This window comes from Galeopterus variegatus, unplaced genomic scaffold (assembly GCF_000696425.1).
Source record: "Galeopterus variegatus unplaced genomic scaffold, G_variegatus-3.0.2 Scaffold395, whole genome shotgun sequence".
Lineage (NCBI taxonomy): Eukaryota > Metazoa > Chordata > Mammalia > Dermoptera > Cynocephalidae > Galeopterus > Galeopterus variegatus.
In genome coordinates, this window is record NW_007726506.1 from 429,325 (window position 1) to 440,974 (window position 11,650).

Sequence of the window (11,650 nt, forward strand, 5' to 3'; positions counted from 1 at the left end):
AGCATTAATTTAGTGGCTACTGTGTGGCTGGCATTGTGATTCACACATATTAGTCAATTTAATCCTTAGGCCAACCCATTCATTGATTCAATCAATATTTGTTGAGCACCTACCGTGTCCCAGGCACTTGACTAGATGCTAGGTATACACTGGTGGATCAAGCAGACACCATCCCTGCCCTCATGGAGCTTAGAATTTAGTGGAGGTTCTTCTTCTCATTTCACAAAAGCTCAGAGAGACTAAGTAATCTGCCCAAAGTCATACAACTGGGGAGCATTGTGCGTCTGACTCCACGTCCAGGATGCTTTGGGGAACCCGAGCATAGCATCTGGCAGGGGAAGCAGCAGGGCTGGGGCTTGAGGGCAGAGGGCAAGCCCTTCTGTGGGGTCAGGTCTATGGGGAATCTGAAAACCACTCAGTGAACCTGGGCTAGGCCAGAGCTGCATTTCAGGGAACTCGGGCTCAATGGAAACTTGAGAGCAGTGGGATCCCTATTATCTGAGGCTGGGGCTGAGATTATGGTTGGGGGGGGGCACAGTGAAAGGGGCCAGGGTGCAACTAGAGTGTCTGTTCTCAATAATGACGACAGCGGCTGGCTGGTTGGCTCAGTTGGTTAGAGCGTGATGCTGATAACACCAGGGTCCAGGGTTCGATCCCTATACCAGCCAGACACTAAAAAAAAAAAAAAAAAAAAACCCAAAAAAAAAAAATGATGATGATGGTGGTGACCTCTGAGCATCTGCTACACACAGGGCTCTGCTAAATGCTCTCCAGGCTTTAGCGCATTGAGCCTCATAGCAACCCATTACTAGTCCATTTTACATGTGAGAATACTGAGACCCTGCGGGGTCTGGGAACTTGCCTGAGACCACACGGCCAGAAAAGCGGCAAAGCAGAAAAACTGGGCCCATCAGGTTCCAGAGCCTGGGGATAACCACTACCCACAGTGCCTTGTATCGAGGTTGGTATAAGAACTGGGATAGTCCTGAGCCCATGGGTGGGGACTCAGAGCTCAGGTTTGGGAAACTGGGGATGGCACAGGCCTTTGGATAGACCAGGCACAAGCCATGACTTCTTCCCAGCCTGCATCCTGGGGCCCAGGTGTCTCCCTCCCTAGCCCCAGGGTCCTTCTCCCAATTCTAGTTGCAGGACCCAGACTCTTCTCTCTAGCTCCTAGAATAGGAAGGACACAGAAGATCAGCATGTCTTACCTTGTGACCTTGCAGATTAAGAAGCTGAGGAATAGGGAGAGGGTGTTTGTTATCTAAGGTCACCCTGCAAATTAGTGACAGAGCTGGGAGTAGACTGGTCTTCTGAGTTTCAGTCTAATACCCCTCCCCCTTCTAGGCTAAGAGTGGGGCCTGACCACTGACCACCACCCCCAATACACACACACACACACACACACACACACACACACACACACACACACGGTCCTTTCCCCATATCTCCTGTCTCCATTTGAAAGTACTGATCTGAGTTTCCATTCCCAGATCACCTGACCATACACACCTGCCCACTAACAGGGAATGAGCAGTAAATGGTGCCAAGCAGCTAAAATCAATGCGAGTCTCAGGCCAAGGGCGGTTAATAAACTAAGAAGTGATGGGGGGGCCGGCCTGTGGCTCACTCGGGAGAGTGCGGTGCTGATAACACCAAGGCCGCGGGTTCGGATCCCATATACGGATGGCCGGTTGGCTCACTTTGGTGAGCGTGGTGCTGACAACACCAAGTCAAGGGTTAAGATCCCCTTACTGGTCATCTTTAAAAAAAATTTTAAAAATTAAAAAAAGAAGTGATGGGGACTGTGCGAGTTGGCAAGTGTGTACCTATATAAGGGAATGACCATGCCCAGCTCTGGCCTACCAAGCCATGTGGTCCAGAGGCTTATCCAGAGAAACCAGAAATCTTGGCTTTATAGTATGACATCTCCTGATTTAATCGGTAATAGGTTTATGCATTTTTTCCCTAGCATTAGCAAACAGTTTACTTGGTTTCAGGGATACAGGTGTGGCTTGTATGGGACAGCCCTCCACCCCTCAGAGACTCCCTGCCCGATGGGCCCGAGCTGGGAAGACTGTAGAGGTTGTCCATGAAATGTAAGGGACTGTAATCACGTCTGCTGGCTTTTCCCATAAGCCCAGTGGCTCCTAAACTGGGCAGCACATGAGAATCACCTGGGGAGCTTTGGAAACCTGATGCCCAGGCAGCACCCAGGCCAATTAAGTCAGAATCTGGTGGGTGGCAGCCAGGCATCTGCATTTTTTAAAAAAGCTCCTCAGGTGATCCTAGCCTCACCAGTAGCCTCAGCATCACGGGGTAGCTTGTTAGAAATGCACATCCTCAAACCCCACCCAAGACCTGCTGAATCAGAATCTTGAGGGTGGGGCCCAGAATCTGTGGTTTAACAAGACCTCCAGGTGATTCTAATTCTCTATAAAATTTGGGGTACACCATCTCAGACTGAGGAGGTGTGAGGCACAGGTGGTGCCTACCAGGAACTTGACACATCTGAAAATGACCAGCTTCACAAGAGACATTCAATTTAAAGACACTTTGTAAGGAAAAAAAAAAAACCTATTACCATGGTTATTAATTACCAAGGGTCAGGAAAGACTACAAGTCAAGCTAGTCTCCCTTTTCTCCCTTATACAACTGGAAACCTTCCCCCCCTGACTTCAGAGTCGTGAAACATCCTTTCCTTTACAATCTGGGGTGAAAAGCCCTCCCCTGTCCTCAAATCCCACAACACATGTTGGGCACATAGGTACTCACCAAATGTCAGTTTCTTTCCTTCCCATTTCCCCTGGGAATTTCTAAAGCAGTGGCTTACCTGCAACCTAGGCTGTTTTGACTTATGTTAAAGTTAGCACATTGCCCGAGTGCCCAGTGTGGGGGTGGCCAGCTGGCCAGGGATTATGAAACACTGGGTCTCATCCAGTCGGGGCTGGTCGTCCTTCCTTTAAAATCTTTGCCGATGCCGAGCGATATACAGGGAAGTGAATGAAGTGGGAAGCAAGTCACACTGATGATTTTATTACATCTCTGCAAAATGACCCATCCTATTTCCTTGATTCTATGACACATCATTGATCTACCAAGAGATTTTGTTTTCTTGGTGGGAAAGAAAAAAAAATCCAGGTACATTATGTGTATACATCAACTATAAAATGCATTAGTATTTTAGAAATGTGGAAAATATGGATTCCAGAGGCAAGGAAATAGGATTTTCATATGAACAATTGGAAGGAAGCATGTGTAAATATAATATCGTGATGTCTGTGGGTTGGGGATTATCTCTTGGTCTTTTGGGGTTCTTGTCATGGATGTTAACATGGAGTTTGTACAATGATTAAAAAATAAAATTTACAAAGGGAAAGAAATCCCACTAGCCACAATAGCCATAGAGTCTCCTTTCTGGGCCTTTGGGAAATTTGCTATAAAGTGGTCCTAGTTCTGAGGGCTTGAATGTAGTCCCTATGCAAACTAGGGTCAGTCACTTGCTGAACCTCGGTTTCTTCACTTGCAAAATGGAAATCATGACCATCTCTATCTGGCCTGTTCTGTTTGGCTGGAGAATCAAATGCAGGGATTACTGAAGGGAAGCGCAGGTGGAATCCCTAATCTGCTTAGCCTGGGGACGGGGTGTTTGTGGGACTCCCCCCACTGTACCAGAACCCCATGCCCGCGGCCGTGTAGCAGATCCTCTCTCTGCAAATGCAGGGCACAGCTGACACCGTCTGCTCCCGGAGAGGCCCCACCTTATTTGCTGGCAAAAATTCAATGCCTTTGACTGTTGCCAAAGTCCACTCTGGTGCCTGCGAGTGCATTCTGGGGAGCAGATCCGGTCAGTCAGCACAGGACATACAGGTGCCTGATGTGACCTGGGGACAACCAAAGGGTCTAAGATTCCCATCACTATGGTCTCCCCCTTTGGAGGAAATCAAGCCACAGAAAGGCCCTGATAAAAACACAAAGACATTATTTTAGCAAGATCAACACTAAAATTTAGAACAGAGATTGCAGCCCACAGATGGACTTCTTCCGGCCTTCACAGGGCTTTTTTAAATGTTGAATGTCCCACAAAGCCATAATCCTTTTCATTCCTGTGGCCACTGCTTGGCTGTGGCAGGACTGGACGTGGCAGTTCCAAGAGGGGCTGCCTGGGCCCTGAGCCCTGGGAGAATTCCAGAGAGCCAGATATCCAGAGGGCCTTGGCCGGGGCTTCCTGCTGCAGCCTGTGCTGCAGAATTTGAGGAGCAGAGAGGGCTTCTCGCCCAGATTGTAAAGGGGAGGGAGGGTACTTTACAACTCCGCGGTCAGTGCAGAGAGGATTTCCAACCCAATAAGGGAGAACAGCCAGCTTGCACATTCAGCCACGTATTCAGCAATGTTTTCTGAGTTCCTCCTGTGCGCCAGGGGCCTGTGGGCCACTTTTCTCACATAACTCTCCCAACAGCCTGGGCAAGGGTATTACTATCCCCATTTACAGATGACTAAACTGAGGTATGGAGAGCCCAGGTCACCGAGGTGCCCCTTCCCTTTAGACAACCTGCAACCCCGTTTCTTCCCCTCTGCTTCCCAGGCTGGCCGGACCAGGGAGAAGGTTTTAAGGCCTGCGGTGGGGTCACCCACTCATTGCCCTCTGGTCCTCTGGCTGTTCTGGACTCTCTGGGTGGGGTCAGAGTCTCCGGTGCCCCCTAGGCCCAGGCTGTCTGCCCAGACAGCCTCACCCAGCCTGCAGAGGTAGGGCTGGGGAGCCTTATCAACTGGTCAGGGTGGGGCCCTGTTGGGAGGAGAAGGACCAAATGACCTCCACCTCATCCTCCAGACGCAGAGGCTGTGAAAGGACGTGCCCTCCCACGAGGCTCTCAAGAAACACTCAGGATTACTGGGGCTCCTCTGCTTATAAAAATGACATCTCAAGTGTAGAAAAGTTTGGAAAGCATAACAAAGGGATTTAAAAGTCACCCACACAATACCACCAGCTGGAGACGACCATTGTCACCCCAAAGTTAAACATGAACTACAACTAGGTTGTCCTCTTCTATAGCGGCAGGGGTCACTGTTATTTAGTTGTACGATTTTTAAAATATTCCCCTCTGTCATTTTTGGCTTGTTTGGGGACTTTTTAAAATTTTTTAATCCTTCCTAGTACAGAGCACAGGCTTCAGGAAATACTTGTTCAATGAAAGAATGACAGGCAGAGACCAGTCATGGTTGGGCCGGGGCGCTGGCTGGCCGAGGCGTGCCCAGCACGGGCCGAGACGTCCCCACCACTCGCCATGCAACCATTCCTGGCATCCCTGGTGTGAGTTCAGCGCTCCCCCAACGTCACTGGTGTTTGTCGACCTTTAATGCAGCAAATGCAGGTGCAAATGGAGAAGCCCGACCGTGGGCTTCGCTGTTAGCCAGGGCCTCAGCCTCCTCCCAGAGGGGACAGGCAGATAGAACCCCAGGCCTGAAGTGCAGGGTTCCTACCCCTTGAGCCCTCTGAGGTTTTTAAGAAAGAGGAGACAGTGCTGGAGAAACCAGGCTTCAGAGAAAGCAGGAGGGTGGAGGGTGGACACAGGAAGGCTGTCGGCTTCTAAGCAGGGAGGGTCTGTGTTGCCAGCAAAGGTTGTGGAGTTTCTCTTCCAAGAGGGGGGTGGGGAGCATCTCTGTAGACTGGGCCAGGGGTCACCTACCCCTGGCCCCTGGGGCAGGGATGGGAGACTTTGGGAGTCGTTTGTTCAAAGGAGGCCTGGAGCAGCCCGTAGGACAGAGTGTATAGGACAGGGTGTGGCCAGAGGGCCAAGGTTGGGGGAGGACTGCAGAGACTTTGGCCAGGGCGCCGATTTTCCTTACTAGGCTGGGCAGGTTTTCTGAGCCTCTGCAGGCAGCCCATAGGGGAGGGGCCCGGGCATTGGGACTCTCCGTTGGCTCAATCCCCTCCTAGATCCGGGAGCTAGTGGGAGGCTTCAGACACAGCTGGCTCACTCTACAAAGGTACTTTAGGATTCTTCCTGGAAAACCAGCAGGAGGAGGAAGCTGATGATTCCAGGCTGCTGGCCCAGCCTGGATGACGAGGAGGCGGCAGGGTAGGGCCTCGGACCACTGGGCTTGAATCTAGACTCTGCCACGTCCGAGCTGGGTAACCGTGGGCAAGCAAGAGATTTAACTTCTGTGAGTGTCAGTGTCTTCCACTGTGAAATGACGATTAAAAAAAAAACAAAACCGATTTCTTCTGTCCCTTTCCCCTACTCAGGGTGCGATGAGGATTATGCAGGATAAAATAGACAAAGGGGCCTGACATATCTAGGTGATCAATAAACGTCATTCTCCCCTAAACGGGTGGTTCTCGAATTGATTGCACACCAAGCAGGTCTGCCTTTCTCACAAGACCCAGACCCAGGTGATTCTGAGGCAGCAGGACCCCAATACAGCACTAAAGGTGCTAAAAGGCTATTGCCAGATGGGGGTCCTGAGCAGGGTCTCCCCGGACCCTCACGGCCTTGGCCATCAGCCTAGGGGGCCCAGCCTGCAGCCCCTCCCTCCCGCCGGCGCCGTGGGCCGTGTTGTGAGCTGCCGGTTGCTGGGATGCGGTGTGGGTTTTTGTCTGCCTTCCCCGCCCCATGCCAACCCGCCCAGCAGGCCCCACTGCCTTGGCAACGCATTGCAAAGTCCACACAAAGGGAGACTCGCCACTGGGGAGGCTGGTCCTGCCCGACGCCCGGGGAAGAGTTTCCATGGCAACACTGACATCACCGGGCTGGCTGGCTGCAGAGCCCGGCCCCGAATGGAGGCGCCTGGGTGTTCACGCGGCAGCGACATGGAGGAGGGCGACCCGGGGCTCGGCAGCCACGCCGGGGTGGGGGGCTGCCCCTGGGTTCAAAACCCAGCCCTGCCCCTGACCTGCTAGGTGACTTGAGTAAGTCGCGGGGCCTGTCTGAGATGCAGTCTCCTCACCTATAGAAACAAGTCACAATCTGTACCTTGCAGTGAGGATGGAATGAAATAAAGGATAATGCACAGGTGTGGGGAGGATCGTAAAGACCTGTTCCAATGGTGGCAACTTCAGGCGAATTCCAGGGAAAGGTGGGAAGCAGCCCGAGCTCCCTGACTGCCCAGGCCCTTGACGTGGACGCAAGAGGACAGCCTAGGATTTGGGGAGGAGAAGGCGCAGTTACCGTCATCTCCCCCTCCCCCACCAGGCTGCACGCCTCTTAGTGGGGAGCACGGGGTGGGGAAACTTTAGAGGCTGGGGCCGGCTCGGGGGCTTTCTGGTCTCACACCCTCAGTTTGCAGGTGAGAATTAAGAGGCCTAGGAAGCAGCGGTGACTGGCCCAAGTTCATGCCCTGCATAATGATGGAGCTGGGATGTGAAGGGTCGCCTGTGCCCAGTGGCTGGGCCCTGTGGTTGAGCCTCCTCTGTTCTCTGTGCCGTGGGAGTGACACTGATTCCTCCGCAGGAAGTAAAGTCAGCAGCACAAGGCCAGGGAGGGCCGGACCTTCTGAGGTCGGTGAAGCTGCAGGTTGGGGTCCCCCCACGAATGCTGGCCTTCTAGAAGGCAGCAGAGGGCTGAGAAAGGCGGCGCAGGCTTCCTGTTCTCTGCGGTGCCCAGGGAGGCCCTTTGCAGGGGCAGGGCAGTATGTTCAGAAGCTTCCCTCAGCCGCGTCCTTTCCCGAGCTCTGCCCCCACCCCAGCGCACATGGTGAGGGTCGCCCCAGGCCTCAGCCACAGGGCCTGGGGCAATTCTAGGAGGAGGCCTCAGAGTCCACAGAACTTTCTGCCTGTCCAGCTCATCCCTCACCACCAGCTTTCCTTCTCCCAGTATGTTCCCTGTCCGGGTCTGGGCCCTGCTTCAGGCTCTCCATCTCGGAGGGAATTGCTGAGGCCTGTCCCCACCCAGTGTCTCAGCCTCGGGCTTGTGCTCTGGTGCCCGTCCTTCCACACTTCGCTCAAATGCACGTGCCCAGACCTCCCTCTGGCCCAAGGGACTTCTCTGGGCTCTCAGCTCCTCTTAGGGGAGGACAGCCCTCCCATCATATCAGAGGTCACCATCAGTCTCCCCGTGGGCTTTGGTGAGTTTAAGACAGCCATTATGACCTAAAAGGCTCCCCCTCGTGCCAGCAGGGCTGGGGACCCTCCTGCTACGTCCTCCTCCCCTAGGAGTCACCCTCTTTACCTCCAGGGCCAGGGAAGTGGCCCACTGCTTGGGAGGGAGGGCATGCGCTGCCCTCAGATGTGGTAGGGTCACAAGGAAGAGGAGGGAGCCATCAGGGTCACTTTGCAGGGTGGGGGGAGCTGGCTGGCACCCGCACCAGGGTCTGCCCTTCTTGGCCGTGAGCTGACGTGTGCTTGCCCCGTGGTAGCCTCCTGCTCAGCTGGACTGCGACTCGCCACTGTTTGCCTTCAAACCGGTTCCATCTGGGTGGCTCCAGGCCAGGGCACTGGGGGTAGCAAGTCACCCATGGGGTGCTCTGGAGGAGGCAGGCACTTGGGGGCGGGAGGTCTGGAAGGTGAAGGGAGAAGGAACGTCCCTTCTAAGAGAGAGGCCTGAGGAGCCTGGAAGCGGAACTCTGCCCACCCGAGGCACACGCGTTCTCAGCAGAAGGGAGCCTCAGTTACTTCCCATAGCTGCCTGACCCTGGGAAGGGATGGTGGCTGGCCCTGCCCCCTGGGAGACAAGCCACACCCTTTCCCTTTGCCTCAGAGAAGGAGGAATTGGGTGGAAGGTTGGAAGCTCCTGGCAGAAGGATCCCTCCCCACTCACCAGGTAATGAGCTTTCAGAGGCCGCGTCCTTCTGCCTCCTCCTATCAGCACTGTCTGAGGCCTAGCGTCCCTCTCCCTGGACACATCTGGGGAAGAAGAGCCCAGTTTGCTTGGGCCACCTGCTCTGGCCTCAGCAATATACCCAGAGCTGGCCCAGGCCTTCAGACACCCTGGGGGCTCAATTCTTGACTCTGGCTAGTATGTGCTCAGCCCAGCACCGATGTCCTTCTGCCTCCTCCTATCAGCACTGTCTGAGGCCTAGCGTCCCTCTCCCTGGACACATCTGGGGAAGAAGAGCCCAGTTTGCTTAGGCCACCTGCTCTGGCCTCAGCAATATACCCAGAGCTGGCCCAGGCTTTCAGACACCCTGGGGGCTCAATTCTTGACTCTGGCTAGTATGTGCTCAGCCCAGCACCGATTTACATAACATGGTTTTGCATGAAAAACAAGTCGGCCTGCAGCATGGAGAAGGCCCCAGCTGTGGCCTGCTGTGGGCAGCTGTTCTTGCCTGCCCGCCCTGTGGCCCCGGCTCCCACCTCCCTGACCTCTGCAGATTCCTCAGTAAAGAACCGCCCACCCCAGCATGGCATCCTGTGGCCCACCTGGAAGAGTGAGCAGAAGCCAGCCGCTTCCTCCTGGGGGGGTATCCAGGGGTCTCCCACAGCTCTGAGGCTGAAGTGGCAGCACAGGGCACAGGCAGCCGTGGGGGAGGGGCTGCCGAGCACCCACTGTGTGCCAGGCCCTGCACGAGGCTCTTGCACACACAGTATGTCACTGCACCATCACAAGACCTGCTGAGGAAGGGAGTATCATTTTCAGGGGACCAAAAAAAGCGAGTCACAGCTAGAGCTCTTCAGGGCCAATCTGGGAGGGGGTAAGTGAGGCTCCTTCCTCCCCAAAGTCTCCAAAAACTGGAGAACTGCCTCTGCCCACCTGGGTTTGTGGGGTGGGGTGGGGGGCCTCTTTCTTCTCTTCATCTCATTAGAATGTTGGCACTAAGTGGGCATGGGCAGGGTGGGCACATGGTGACTGGTGAGTCCTGCTGGAGAAATGGCCCAGCTAACAGCAAGCACGGTCAGCACTGACATTCTTGGAGAGAGCACACAGACTGTCCCAGGGCGGAGACAGGCCAGCCCAGCCCAGCCCAGCCCAAAATGAAATAAAGAAAGGGCTGATCCGAAACCTCACTCTCAAAGCAGCTATCAGTTTCAAGAAAAGGCCTTCCAAGTCCTTGGCCCTTGATCCGTCCAGCACTCAGATCAGAAAACTTGTAGCCTGAGGGTGCTTTCCCTGGAGGAGGGTCGGGCCTGGTGCCAGGTGGGAACTGCAGACAAGCCTGTGTCCTGGGCCGGCGTCAGAGGCCTGGTCTCCCTGGACCTGACCAGTTGTGACACTTTGAACAGGGCCCCTAATCTCGCTGACTCTGTTTCCTTGTCTGTAACAAGGGCTAGTAAAACCTGCCCTGCCTATTTAAAAAGGTTGTTGTGAGAGCAGGTCCTGCGTACCAGCTCTGTAATCACGCAGGTGTTGAACAAAGGCAGGGGGTGGGTCCCCGCCCCTGATCACACAGTTGACGGGATCTAAGGCCAACAAGGACATTTGACTCTGCTTGGAGAAGCAGAGTTTCTCTCCAGAGACTGTAAGGTGAAGTCCCCAGCCCCAGCCTGCTCTACCTCTGGCTCAGCCATATCGAGCCAGGTCTGAGTTCAGCCAGGAAGGCCAGTGACTCATAGTGACCTCACTCCTCTCTGCATCAGTTGTTCCTCCTGTAAAATGGGCACAGTGGCTCTTGGTTAAGAAATCTCCTGATGAAAGGTCCTCGATGGCTGTGGCACTCTGTCATTATTCACCACTCCTCCCTGCCCTTACTCATCTGGCTAGGAGGACATGTGAAAGGTGGAGAGTCTGGAAAAGAATAAAAAATAAAGAAAAGCGTCACTTGCAGTCCAGTGCCCAGAGCTAGCTGGGTCTCACAGGGCCCCTACGTCAGAGCTGGCAGCCCATTCTCTATCATTTTTCCACAAACAACCAAAGATAAGTTACCATTTAACCAGCCCATGGGAATTGGGGCCAAACTCTCTCCAAGTGGCAGACCAGCAGGACCTGTTTGCTGGGATGAAATAACCCCACTGGCCCTGGCGCATGGCTGCCTTCCCACAACCTTCCACCTCCCGCCATGCCCAGCCCAGCCCAGCCCAGCAGGGCGACCTTGGCCAGTCTCCTAACCTTCCCCAGCTCAGGCTGGGATGGGAGACGGAACATCAGTAGGGAGTGGAGAGGAGGGGGCTGCCTCCATCCAGCCCTCTCAGTTCGTGGGCATAGGAGCCAGGCAGGAGGCAAGTCCCAGCCTCTTTCCTCGGTGCCCCCACTGCCAGCACTGAGGATCCCCCCCTCAGGATCCTCTTAACCAGGGTTGGAGTTCATCCCATGGAGCCCCCACGTAGCTGATAGCTTGTAGGTACAATCAATGCTTATTGAATAACTGCTTGGCTCTGGCCTTCTCCCCAGGACCTCCAACCCTTGGTTAACTGAGCACCAGGATTCCTGGAACATCAGAGCAGGAAGGGCAGAAGGGATCTTGGGGATCATCACTTGGGGGATGGGAGGTGGCAGGTATAGTCTACGTTGCTATTTTTTTTAAAATTCTTTTTTATTTTATTTTTTTTTAAAGATGACTGGTAGGGGTTTCTTAACCTTCGACTTGGTGTTATCAGCACCACGCTCTCCCAAGTGAGCCATGGGCTGGCCCCCTATTTTTAAAAAATTCTATGCCTAGAGTGAGATCAGATTATATTTATCTGCCCTTCTTAAACTTTTAAGTAACTTTAAATTATAAAATATTTCAAACATACAGAAAAGAACAGAATATCTCAAATAGCCTCATACCCATCACT

At 53.8% G+C, this 11,650-nt stretch overlaps 1 non-coding gene across 1 annotated transcript; it reads left to right on the top strand.

Annotated features, from left to right (window-relative positions):
- Positions 1–594: 594 nt before the first annotated feature.
- TRNAI-GAU lies at positions 595–668 on the top strand. Its single transcript has one exon. It is a non-coding gene; the product is annotated as a tRNA-Ile (tRNA).
- Positions 669–11,650: the final 10,982 nt, after the last annotated feature.